Source organism: Protopterus annectens, chromosome 3.part0, assembly GCF_019279795.1.
Source record: "Protopterus annectens isolate FY-2018-M chromosome 3.part0, PAN1.0, whole genome shotgun sequence".
NCBI classification, from domain to species: domain Eukaryota; kingdom Metazoa; phylum Chordata; order Ceratodontiformes; family Protopteridae; genus Protopterus; species Protopterus annectens.
The window spans coordinates 1431433627-1431445659 of record NC_056731.1 but is presented as its reverse complement, the minus strand read 5'-3'; positions in this window follow the sequence as shown (position 1 = coordinate 1431445659).

Sequence of the window (12033 nt, the reverse complement as noted above, 5' to 3'; positions counted from 1 at the left end):
CCCTTCAGCTACTCTGTACTTTCTTCTTTTCCTTTCATTTTCAAGGTGTTCATAGTAACTAGCATAAATATTTGGCCAAGCAAAGAATCTTAATAAGAACCCCCCCCCCTCCATCCTGTATGATGGAACAAGACCTGAGAAGATAGCCTCCATCTTTGTACCACATGACCTGTTTGGTAAGTAAGACGAACACCATTACAGTACCTCCCACACCAGTCCTAGCCATGAGAGGTGGTAGATGATGGCACTAAAATCTGTCACCATACTAAATGCCTTTAGCATGTCTGTAAACAGGCTATAGCTTTTATTAGATCTGTTGGAGGCTTAATATACCCACTTTAATACCACTCTAATAAAACCAGTTTAGAGGTTAAGTTGAATGTTGTTTATATAACCCATGCTGAAGTGTCCCAAATGTATTGTGTTTTCTATGTAACCAATTGAGGTGTCACAAGATTCTCAAAAATGTTTAATGTAAGAGCTACATTTGATCTGTTATTAGTCCCTATTCTGACTTCTTAAATTGTGGTATTTAGCACTGTGTTTTTCTACTCATTTTGAAAGGAACATTGTATTGTGGAACTGATTTATTAAATAGTGTTAAAGAATCAACCAGATAAAATACTGAACCTCAAAACTCCATCTGCAGCTACTGACGGTACATTTTCAGCAGATAACAAAAGTTAAAAACCCTTGACATGAAACTGAGTAAATTATACAATATGATCTAGTAATCTAGGTGAATTAAGTATAAATTGGAAATCATGGCTGTCTCAAGATGGCTGGTAGTAATCTCTGCTTTAATTTCAAACCTAGCAGAAAAATAGTGTAGTGCATGGAGTGCAGTGATTGCACTCTTGATATTGTGGAGAAAAAAAACACAAGCATTTCTATAGCCCAAGACCCTGATCTTAATTGCTAAACACCACTGCTTAAGCTGTTATAATCCGTTATCAAGCTAGGCAGTAAAACCTTGCACTAATGACCAGCAAATGAGTGGCAGAATTAAAACAGCTTTTTTCCTGCAGTCTGTGCCATTAAATTGTCCCAGGCTTTAACATAAGAAATGTTAGTCTGTCTTTTTTGACAACGTTCTCTAAGGACTTTATAGCTTTGAAAGCTGTGTACATACTTTGTGCTTTTTTTTCTTTTCTGCTAGTGCTAGTAGCAGATGAAGCTCCCTGCACTACAAAGAATATGATCAGGTCTCCATTCATAACTCAACATTGTGTTTTTGACATGGATGCCATGATTCACCTGCTGAGTTTCGCTGTCAAGGTGAATGTAATGCCATCCATCTCTTGAATACACAATAGGAGAGATGATTGGAGACCTGAACATAATTCTTTGTAGTGTTCTTGTTTCTCTGGCATCTGCATAAAAATATACCAGGCATTTGAATTGTTAGTTTTGCTATTGATGAGTCATGACATCCAGTAATTTTATTTTTATTCCTGTCATTTGAGGAACAGAGTTGTAGAGTAGAATAGACAATGTTGGTACTAAGCTACTAAGAGCTGCAGATGTTTTTATGGGGAGGGGGCACTATAAAAAATTAGCAGTTTCTTGAACTGTAGCTTCACGTGCATCACAAGCGAACTAAGTACCAGAGGCTGTATACACTAGCCACATCTAATAAGTAAGCATATCACTTTTTGGAAAATTGGCTTATTTGGTCATATGATTGTTTCTGTAAACTTATTTGGCATTTAATACTAATGCCAAAGAACTGATCCGTTCCTGAGCTGTCCTCTGACAATCCTGATACTTTCAACCATCTGTGGGCGTGGCTCAAATAGGGGTGTTCCTTGAGTATGGTGTGGGTGGAGCTTAAGGGGGCACCAGATAAGTACTTCGCCTAGGGCGCCGTTTCAGCTAAGGCCGGCCCTGTTCAGATCTAAGTGGTCTGCTAGGGTGGTTGTGGGTGAGGATGGAGGAGAGGGCTGGGCAGTCTGAGGGTTTGTAAATAATTTTGTGAGCTGTGATTAGTTTTAGGTAGGTAAGATGATGGGGAAGTTCGAACCAGTTAAGTGATTTTAAGGAAATACAATAATGGGAAGAATATTTTGCCACGGTTGCAAATTTATCAACCTTGTTGTAACAAGTCTCAAGTTTGTTTTTTAGGGTGGAGTTGATATAGACTAGTGAGGGTAAGAGATAAGTTAAGGCAAGAGTACGTTTGGTGGAGCAGTTGAGATAGTGTTTTTGTCGGTAAAGAGAGCCTAGCTTATAGTTTTTTTTTTATATATATATTATTATGGATATAGGAGACAACTTCTATATTTGTGTTGGTTTGAGAATGAATGGTGAAGTCTGTCTTATTGACAGAGAGATTTTTCTTGGGGGTGAATACTATAATTTTTGTATTATTTGGGTTTAGAGTTAGATGATTATTAGGCATCCAGATTTTGGTAGTGGTAAAGGCATTTTGGCAGATTTGCAAAAGTTCTGTTGTTGATTTAACGGAGCAAATAATGGTCGCATCATCTGCATATTGTACAACAGATGCATGTGTGAGGTGGGTATGGAAGTCATTTATAAAAATATTAAATAAAAGGGGACCTAATATGGAACCTTGGGGCATTCCTGTAGCAGAGTTAAGGAATGGGGAGAAGGAGTTGTGCCATCTAGTGGATTGTTTTATATCACTCAAGTAATTTGTAAACCAGTTTGGAGTTGTTGGGGAAATACCTGGGGTGGAGAGTTTGTTGAGAAGAATGGGGTGGGAGACCATATCAAAGGCTTTTGATAGGTCTAGGAAGAGGGAGGATACAAATTTACCATAATTTCTGGCTTGACTGACGGTGTCCATGAATGAAATAAGTGCAGTAGAGGTGCTGTGACCAGGTCTAAAGCCATGCTGAGTTGGAAAGAGGAGATTGTTTAGCTCAAGTTGATAATGAATACATTTCTCAAGGATTTTGGAGAGAGGGAGAAAATTGAAATGGGCCTAAAGTTGGAGATATCTAAGTTGTTTCCTCCTTTGTGGAGTGGAAGAATGTATGTTTTTTTTCCACATAGTAGGAACATAAGACTCTTGCAGAGATCTGTTGAGAAGTATACTGATAGGATAGGCAATATATCTCGCTGCCATTTGGAGATATTCTGGAGGCAAGTTGTCGGGGGCACAGGAGCCAGGCTTCATTTTAAGGAGAAGTTTTGTTATGGTGGTGATGGGGATAGGGGAGAAAGAAAAGGCAGCTGAGTTGGAGGGTGCTACCTGGGGGGAGGATGGAGGAAGGAGATGAAAGGTGAAGGTTAGTAGTAGAGTTAGTGAGAGGGAAAGTGGAGGTGAGTTTGGCTATTGTGTTGATGAAGTATGAGTTAAAGAGAGTAGCTATTTCACTGGTGGGTTAATTCAGATTACCTTCATAAACATGTATTGAACTCTTGCTTCCACTGTTTACCATCTGTTACTTACTGACATACTCCTCAATTGTCCAGATTTCCGCAGAATGTCCAGATTTTTGCCACATATTGTTGGTCTATTCTTCATAAAATTTGTGTTTTTTGGAAAATCATTGAAGGCTGAAGTCATTAAATAATGACAGACATTTGAGATTCAGACTTCATATCCTTATGCCCATGCCTAACCTGTTATTCTAGCAACTTTGTAAGTTTATAATAGCAATATTTAAAATCTGTCCCTATTTCTGGCCCTTTGTCTCTCCGTTATTTTTGCCTTTGTCCAGATTTTTCATGCTAAGAGGTTGACAGATATGGTTCCTGAAAGACAGTGATGACACAGTTACCTGTGTGGGTCCTAGAGAAATATGCTTGCTTGCAAGTTGTCAGCTACATTTACTCTGTGCATACAGTGCTAAGATCCAGTGCTGTTTCATAATTCAGTTGCTATTTTCATCTCTGCCTTTGCAAAAATCACATATATCTTGTAATTTATGAAATAACCTACATTTAAACTAGTAGTTGTGTTCACACAGTAAAGAAAATATTTACAAGTAATTGTAGCATTTCACAAAATGCTATAATACGTGGTGAAGAAAGCCATCATAAGTAAGCTTTTAAGCGATTTAGTAGCAGCTTGGCTTCATCATTCTTGGCTATATGTAGCAAAGAGAATGCCACAATAGTTGTGAAATAAGGTGAAAATGTATCCATTCATCTTGCTGAGGCAGTGGAAATAGAGTTCTGTTCTGTATGACTGATTACTGTTAGTGCTTCATCTTGAAAGTACTGCAGTTTCACTGTATGAGTAGTAGTAAATAAAACATTATTGGTGAGGCATAGGTTCAACATCCTGAAAAATTTTTGCCTTATTTGATAACTTACATTCAGAGTGAAACGTTGGAGAAGACGTTTAATACAATATTTTATATTTCTTAATTGTTTTGACTATATTTAGAACAAATCTGGCTGAGTTTTGTGAAAGGAAAATTATGGGTTTAGACCCTTTTGAAGAATGTATCAGGGATAATGAACATGTTTTGTTGCATGGATGCTGGGTAGCTCCTTAACAGGTCATTTCAAAAGTAGATCATCATCTTTGCAGAAAACTGCTACAAAATCACAATGCAGTATAACTGCACCAGACAAATGATGAATATTAGAAGTATGTATAACTTTTATTACTTCTGAGAGATTTTACCATGAACTGTGATAAATGTCTGATTTTCACTTATTGTATTGTGCATACACAATGAAGAAGAAAGTACAAATTACATGTTGAGTGTACTTGAACTTTTTCTTATGGAATGCAATGCTCTTTGCAAATGGAATTTGTGTACTTTTAAAGATTCATATTTTACTGTGGTTTGGGTGGGGAGTTATTTTCTTGTATGGTTAGGATTTTCCAAATTTTGGGCTTATTTTTATTTCAGTTGGTCTGTTTATTTTTCCCTCTAACCAGTGGGAGTTTATGTTCATAAGTTCATAGGTAGGTACTAGGCTATCTGCCCTAAGGCATTTATAAGCCTAGCCAGAATGTGTTGGCTTTCGCCGCCCCCTTAGATTAGTTCCCTGTGCCTCTGTCCAGCAGAGCCATTGAAGTGATCCCTGGGGTAAACTTTCTATTTCCCATCCACTCATCAAGGTTTCTCTTGAAGAGTGTTAGCGAGGAGCTCTGCCTAATGTAGACTGGACATTTGTGGAGGGATTATTAGGGGGGAGCAACATTTGAGCCAAAATTGGAATTGGGGACAGTTGAGAGGTTTGGATATTCCTAATTCTATAAAGCGATTTATTTGCACATACCTCTCAACCTCTTAATGCAGGAAATCTGGACAAGGCCAAATATATTGGGGGAACATACAAACAGTACTAAAGATTGATCTTGTATAAACTTAAGACAGTTGACAGAATAACAGGTCTTGCTTTAGCATGCATTCTTCTGAAGATTATGACGTCTGAAACTTAACGTCGGTCATTATTTAGTGACTTCATTCCTAAATGACTTGCCAGAAAAGTTTTATTTTGCATTTTACAGCACGAACACCAATAAATATCTGCTAAACAAAGCAATGCAGTCTCACAATGAAACTAGACTTGGCATTAAAACTTCTCTGCCCTTGAAACTCACATTCATTGAAACAGCATTGAAACCCACATTAAAAGACAATACATTTTGCCACTGGCAGATAAAGATTAGCTTTGGGCTATCATAGGCCCCTTGCACATGAAACATACACATGCTCTTTGATACACCTTCCTGATTTTATTAAATTATATTCCTTGTACAATACAGTATAGTTGTTAGACAGCGTTTTAAATTTATTGTTTTGAACATTTTTCCAGTAAACAATGAAATAAAATGCATGCACCAATAATGACAAAACAGCCCAGTTCAGAACATTTCCATCATAAAAGTCTACTCAAACTTCTACAGTCCACCAGTATCAGTAAATATGCACAATCTCTGAACTAGTAAAAGCCATCTACATAATTTCACATTAAAGAAATCTGTAACTAATGAAGAGGCTGCTGCTAGCAAACAACTTTATATTTCATGGTTTCTTCTACAAATAAAGTGTCTTTTGCCCTTGAGGAATAAATTGCCTATGTTGCATTAAAAAAAATGATATGTTAGTAATATTGCAATAGGGAATGGATGGCAAACTGATAGCAGGTTCATAGTTACTACTAGAAATCTTTGCCAAAAAGGACAATAGCATCCACCCCCCTTTACAACACAGTACAGTATCAGCAATAACATCTACCTACGGTGGGAGAAGAACCCACAGCCTTATGCATCAAAAGCAGGTATACTACCTGTTGTGCTATTAACAGTATAAGCAGACTCAGCATAAGCAGCACCAAACTTTAGTTCCCCTGCAGCTCTCAGCTCCTTGTAAAATGTACTCGACACTCAGCTGTATCTCTGAATTTTGCAGCACAAGAAATCTGGAAAAAGAAAACATTTATTGGGGGGGGGGGACAAAAGCCCATTGTTATTTAAATGCAGTTTCAAAATTAATAAACAGTTTTCTTTCTGGAGCTTCAATTTCAAAATGCACGCACTTTATTTCTCCCAGATTTAAAAGACTTGTGTTCAGTTAACCTTAACCTTGCAATCTTGGATCAGTATCTCTAACTACTGATAAATGCAATAGTTCTTTTAGTTCTTTATAAACAACTTTTACATCAACTACTGTTATATGTATATACTTTTCAGTACAAGAGCATTCTGTTGTAGAATTGCATATTTATTATTTTGTTCACAGTGGATACATCTCTTCCAGTAGCCATCTTAAAATTAATATTTTAGTATCATTTCTTATGTACCTGAAACTGGATCATGTTTCAGATTTAAGCATTTTAAGCTATTAAAAGAAAATATTTTCTTTAGACAGTTTGCATTTTGTCTTTATTAAGCATAGTGCAGGAGCAATGAATATTAAACCTCTTTTCAGTTTATTTAACACAAGCTTTAAAAGTATATGAGTATAATTCCATGACACACACACACGCACGCACGCACGCATACACACACATACACACACACACACCTGATAATCCGTTCACCCGAACACACACACCCTTATCTGATAATCCGTTCACCCGAACACACACACCCTTACCTGATAATCCGTTCACCCGAACACACACACACACACACACACACCCTTACCTGATAATCCGTTCACCCGATTACTTTCACGATCACCATCCATTCGCGATTGCCTTGCCAACAATGATTATGCGGCTGCCTCCACCATTTTATATATATATATTTACACACACACAGACACACACACACATATATATATATATATATATATATATATATATATATATATACACACATATCAAGGGGCATTACATTCTATGATGAGCCCGATCAGTGCAGAACATACAGGGGTAAGGACGTTTTTGGATCTAGTGGAGAGACCCTTTATAATCAGTTGTGATATCTTAGTCACTGTTGCAACATGATGATCAAACCCAAGGGAATTATCTACTGTATTCCAGTTTCCAATGTTGCTCACAGCATCTTCATCTTGAAATGGGATGCTGTCTGTGCTATACACTGGGTGGAGATATTGCTTTGCAAATGTAACAATACTGTTTTTTTTGCATTTAGTTTTGGTCTGTTTTCCGAACTGCAGCTATTAAAAAGTGTAAGTTCAAGTTATAGCTTCTGCATGTTAGGAGGGATCGCTTTGCAAATGTAACAATATTGTTTTTTTTTCATTTAGTTTTGGTCTGTTTTCTGAACAGCAGCTGTTAAAAAGTTCAAGGTATAGCTTTTGCAAGTTAGAAGAAAATGTGAGGATGACACCCAGTTTACAATCATCCTCAAACATGGTTAACCAGAGAGCAAATTGTTTAATTTGGAGATTACAGAAGTATATTATGAACAGCAGAGGTCCAGGCATGGATCCCTAAGGGGTTGCATTGATTACCTTCATGCACTCTGAGGAACCAAAGGCACTACCACTCATCAGCCAGGATACACAGTAGCAAGCACTAACAATTCTTTGTGATTAACATCGCAGATTTATACACAGGTGTACATTCTGATATTCATAGAGAATAAAGAGTGTAGTATGAAAAATGTAAAACTTTACTGAACTTGTAACAATTTAATGGACTACATAAGGGGACTGTTGTTCCCTTAATTTCTGCCTTTAACAATATTTTAGCAATATGCAATTATTTTTAGTGATAATTGTTAAGAACTTGACTACCACATGCTCCTATAAGGCTGCAATGTATTATGTATGTATACAACATAAAGTTACTCTCTGGTCATATATTACAAAATTTAGCTAAATAATTGTAAACATATTGTAAAAAGTGGGGAGTGAAGAGGGCAGCAGCACCCCCCCCCCCTCCATATGGTACAGGATCTTAAATTACATGGACATTAAAATATGACATCTAAACATCATTTAGTGCAGTAAATTAAATAAAATGTACCTGTGTTAAATCAGTATTTCTTTTGTTATGGCTTGTAGTTGTGCCAGCTACTTTGTTTTCAGTTTGTTCTCTCTTTGTAGATTGTGTTTAGGTGATAGATATGGATGATGGGTTAACAGACTGCATTAGTTCAAACAGTCACCAAAAGTTACAGCAGAGGTGTGGGAGCAGTATAAATGTTTTTCTTTCAGTATATCATAAAATGCCAATAGCAGATAATACCTGAGGCAGAACAATATTAGCAGCAGTCCAAGGTGTAAATATTACGGACCAGTAATCAAAGAATAAAAGTGTAGTTTATTATAAAACAGGGTTAATGCTTTCACTGTAAAGCTTCATACCAGACCACAGTTACAAACACTGCACTGAAAAAAACACTTAAGTACTAACTACCAAGTAAAATTGTGCCTTCTTTCACCAATGAGATTCAAACATGTCACAAGTTGCTAAGCTACTGTATGCACAGCAAAAAAATTTCAGTTGCAAATAAATAAAACGCTCATGAAAACAAAACAAAAAAGACACGTAAAAATCACCTTTCCTGCCTTCTCCTTTTCAGGCATAACACAAATTACTAAGTTACTGCATACACAGCAAAAAACTTCAGTTATAAATAAATAAAACACTTATCAAAACAAAACAAAAGAAAAGACATTTAAAAATCACCTTTTCAGCCTTCTTTTCAAAACATGTTTCATAGATACATATTCACTGAGTCCATGTCCCACGTGTGATCTTAACTTACAAATCCATCTCAATTCAAAACATTCTGAATCATTAACCTTGTCCCCTTGTCTGGGGCAATCTTTAGTAGTCTCCATAACTAAAAATGTAAAACTATGTGACTCTCCATGTTCTAACTAATGTTTGGCAATGGCACTATATCTGAGACCTTTCCTTACACAATACAGACGGTCCCTTATGTACTCCCTTAGTTGTCTATTCATTTTGGCAACATAAAACTTTTTACAAGTGCAGCTAGCTACATATATCAAATTATTGGTTTCACAGTTAGTTGCAGCTGTAAATGTATAAAATGTACCTGTGTCAGGGTGAACAAAAATCTCTGACATTTATATAATAGGGTGGGTCTGTGGTGTGTATGCATTGAGCTTTCTAAATACATGTGTTTCCACAGTAACATCAGTCTGTTTATCAAACATTAACTTAAGCATCAAATTTCTAATAAAAAAACTTTAAATCAACAATAGTATCATCCAAGTCCACTTGCTGAGCAGGTATAAAAGATAAGTCCTTATTAAGGACCAGATATTCAGCAGTTGACAAACTTCTATTTGATATAGTCCAAATTGTTGTCTTTCACCACATCTTTTTTATGGTTGTATAATTGATTTCTTTGAATGACTGCTTTCTCTTAGTTCTTCCCCTGCTGTGAGATCTGGTTTTGGCATCCTTCCTGTCTCCTCGAAAGGGAAGGGGTAACACAGGGAAGACCTGCCACCCTTAGAAACAGTTGTTTTAAGGTGAACAACAGGTACTATGTCAACCTTATCAGCTTGCTGAACCACCTCATTTTCAGATAGCCTGCACTCCTATGGTGTACCACAAACAGATACACTGATTGTGAGTGTGGAAACATTCTCATTATGGTTGGAAGCCATCATAATAGGTGCAGCATTAGCTCCCTCACCATCATTCTGGACTGCTTCACTCGGTTGTTGGGCACTATTATCTGGTGAACTCTCTTTGGGACAAGTAAAAACATAATTATACTGAAAATCCCTCGTCTCTTTGAACCTTCTTTTTTTTTTGTTGTATGAGTCTTCTCTCATAAAAACCTATTTGATCAATAAGTTCATAACTATTAACATCCACTTTATCATGCTGTGCCAGAGCATGCAACTCTTCTTGTTCTTGTTGAATGTTGAGACATAAATTGTGTTCTATCAGTTTAAAATAATCAAGGTCTAGTTACATATATAAAATGCTGGTATCTAAGTTCATCTTCTGCCACTTTGCCAACAATTCAGGGTGCGTGTCTCCATAAGTTGGCATCTTTAGGATAGCGATAACTGTTAAGAAATTGACTACTACATGCTCCTATAAGGCTGCAATGCTGTATATACATGTATATGTATGCAACTTAAAGTTACTCTTTGGTCATATATTACAAAATGTAGCTAAATAATAGTAATAAATTTTGTAAAACGTGGATGTTAAGGTGGCAGCAAACCCCCTCTATATGGTACAGTATCTTAAATTACATGAAAATTAAAATATGACATCCAAACATCATTTAGTGCAGTAAATTAAAGGAAATGTACCTGTATTAAATAAGTATTTCTTTGTTATTGCTTGTAGTTGCATCAGTTACTTTGTTTTCAGTTTGTTCTCTCTTTCTAGATTGTGTTTAGGGGATAGATAGGGATGAAGGTTAACAGAATGCATTAGTTGCATTTGACAGCTTTGGTTGTCAAACCCAATGTCAGTTATTTTGGCCCTACCCAACATTTGTGCACTGTGAAAACAGTCGTCACTTTCTCAGCCATCACACCTGTCACTCTTATTGTGGTTGCACTCTCCCACAGCCAATTCACTGTCTAACTAACTACATAGGGATCAGTTTGGAGCATATTTAGTTTGTTAATTATGTTATCAAGTGGTATGGTATCAAATGCCTTGGCAAGGTCAGTATATGTTATGTGGACAGCAAGACCACTGTCTGTGGCTTGTGCTACCAGCTCAAAGCAATTTACCAGATTCATTAGACAGGATATACCCTTAACAAAGTCAGACTGCTGGGGTCAAGTCTTATAAGGTTTTTACTATTATAGCTTTTGAGGTCAGTTATGATCAATCCCTTGGCCATGAAGATGAGGCTCAACAGGCAAATGATTCTGTAGTTTCCTTGTTTTGTGGAGGGGGCCACTCTTGTGAAGTGGCATCACAACTGCTGTTCATTGTATCTCAGGGACAAAGCCAGTGGCTACACTTAGGTTGAACAGCTGTAGGCATGGATCCATCGGGGCATGTTTAGTGCAGTTGAATAGGCAAGCTGGAATGTTATCAGGTCCTATTGATTATGTAGTTTTGGTAAGTATCTTTATCTATTGTTCTTTAGTAATTATACAGAGTTTGGGATATGTAGATTTTGTACCATTGTCTCTGTGATGAAATTTGCACAGAATGTGTTTGCTAATCTATTTGTGATATCCACTAAATCGAAATTGGTAGTACCATTCTGAATAAGTTCAGATTAGTGCTGAATGTTATTTTGTAATTTCCTCATGTAAGTAAAGAGGATATTGTAATTATAATTAACTTGCAATCCTAGTTTGCTTTTAATGTTGACCTTGATTTCTGGGCCTTTAGTTTTGCTGTATTGTTTACTTACGCATGTGGATCACCAGGCTGGATTTGTCTTAAATTTCCAATTGATTTAGTTCTGTTAAGAACTGTCAGGTTAATACTTTTATATAAGCAATCATATATATTATTTGCATATCTATTAGCCATGGCAACATGTTAGGTACTAAAGTTATACTTGAATGTTGAGACTTTATTATAGAATTGCATGAGATTAGTACATGGGAAGTCTCCATACACTGTGATAACTGCATCTGATGGTTTGAGGACTTTGAAGGAGAAGGTCATCGATTTATAGTCAGACTTAACTGTAGATGGGTATACCAGCAG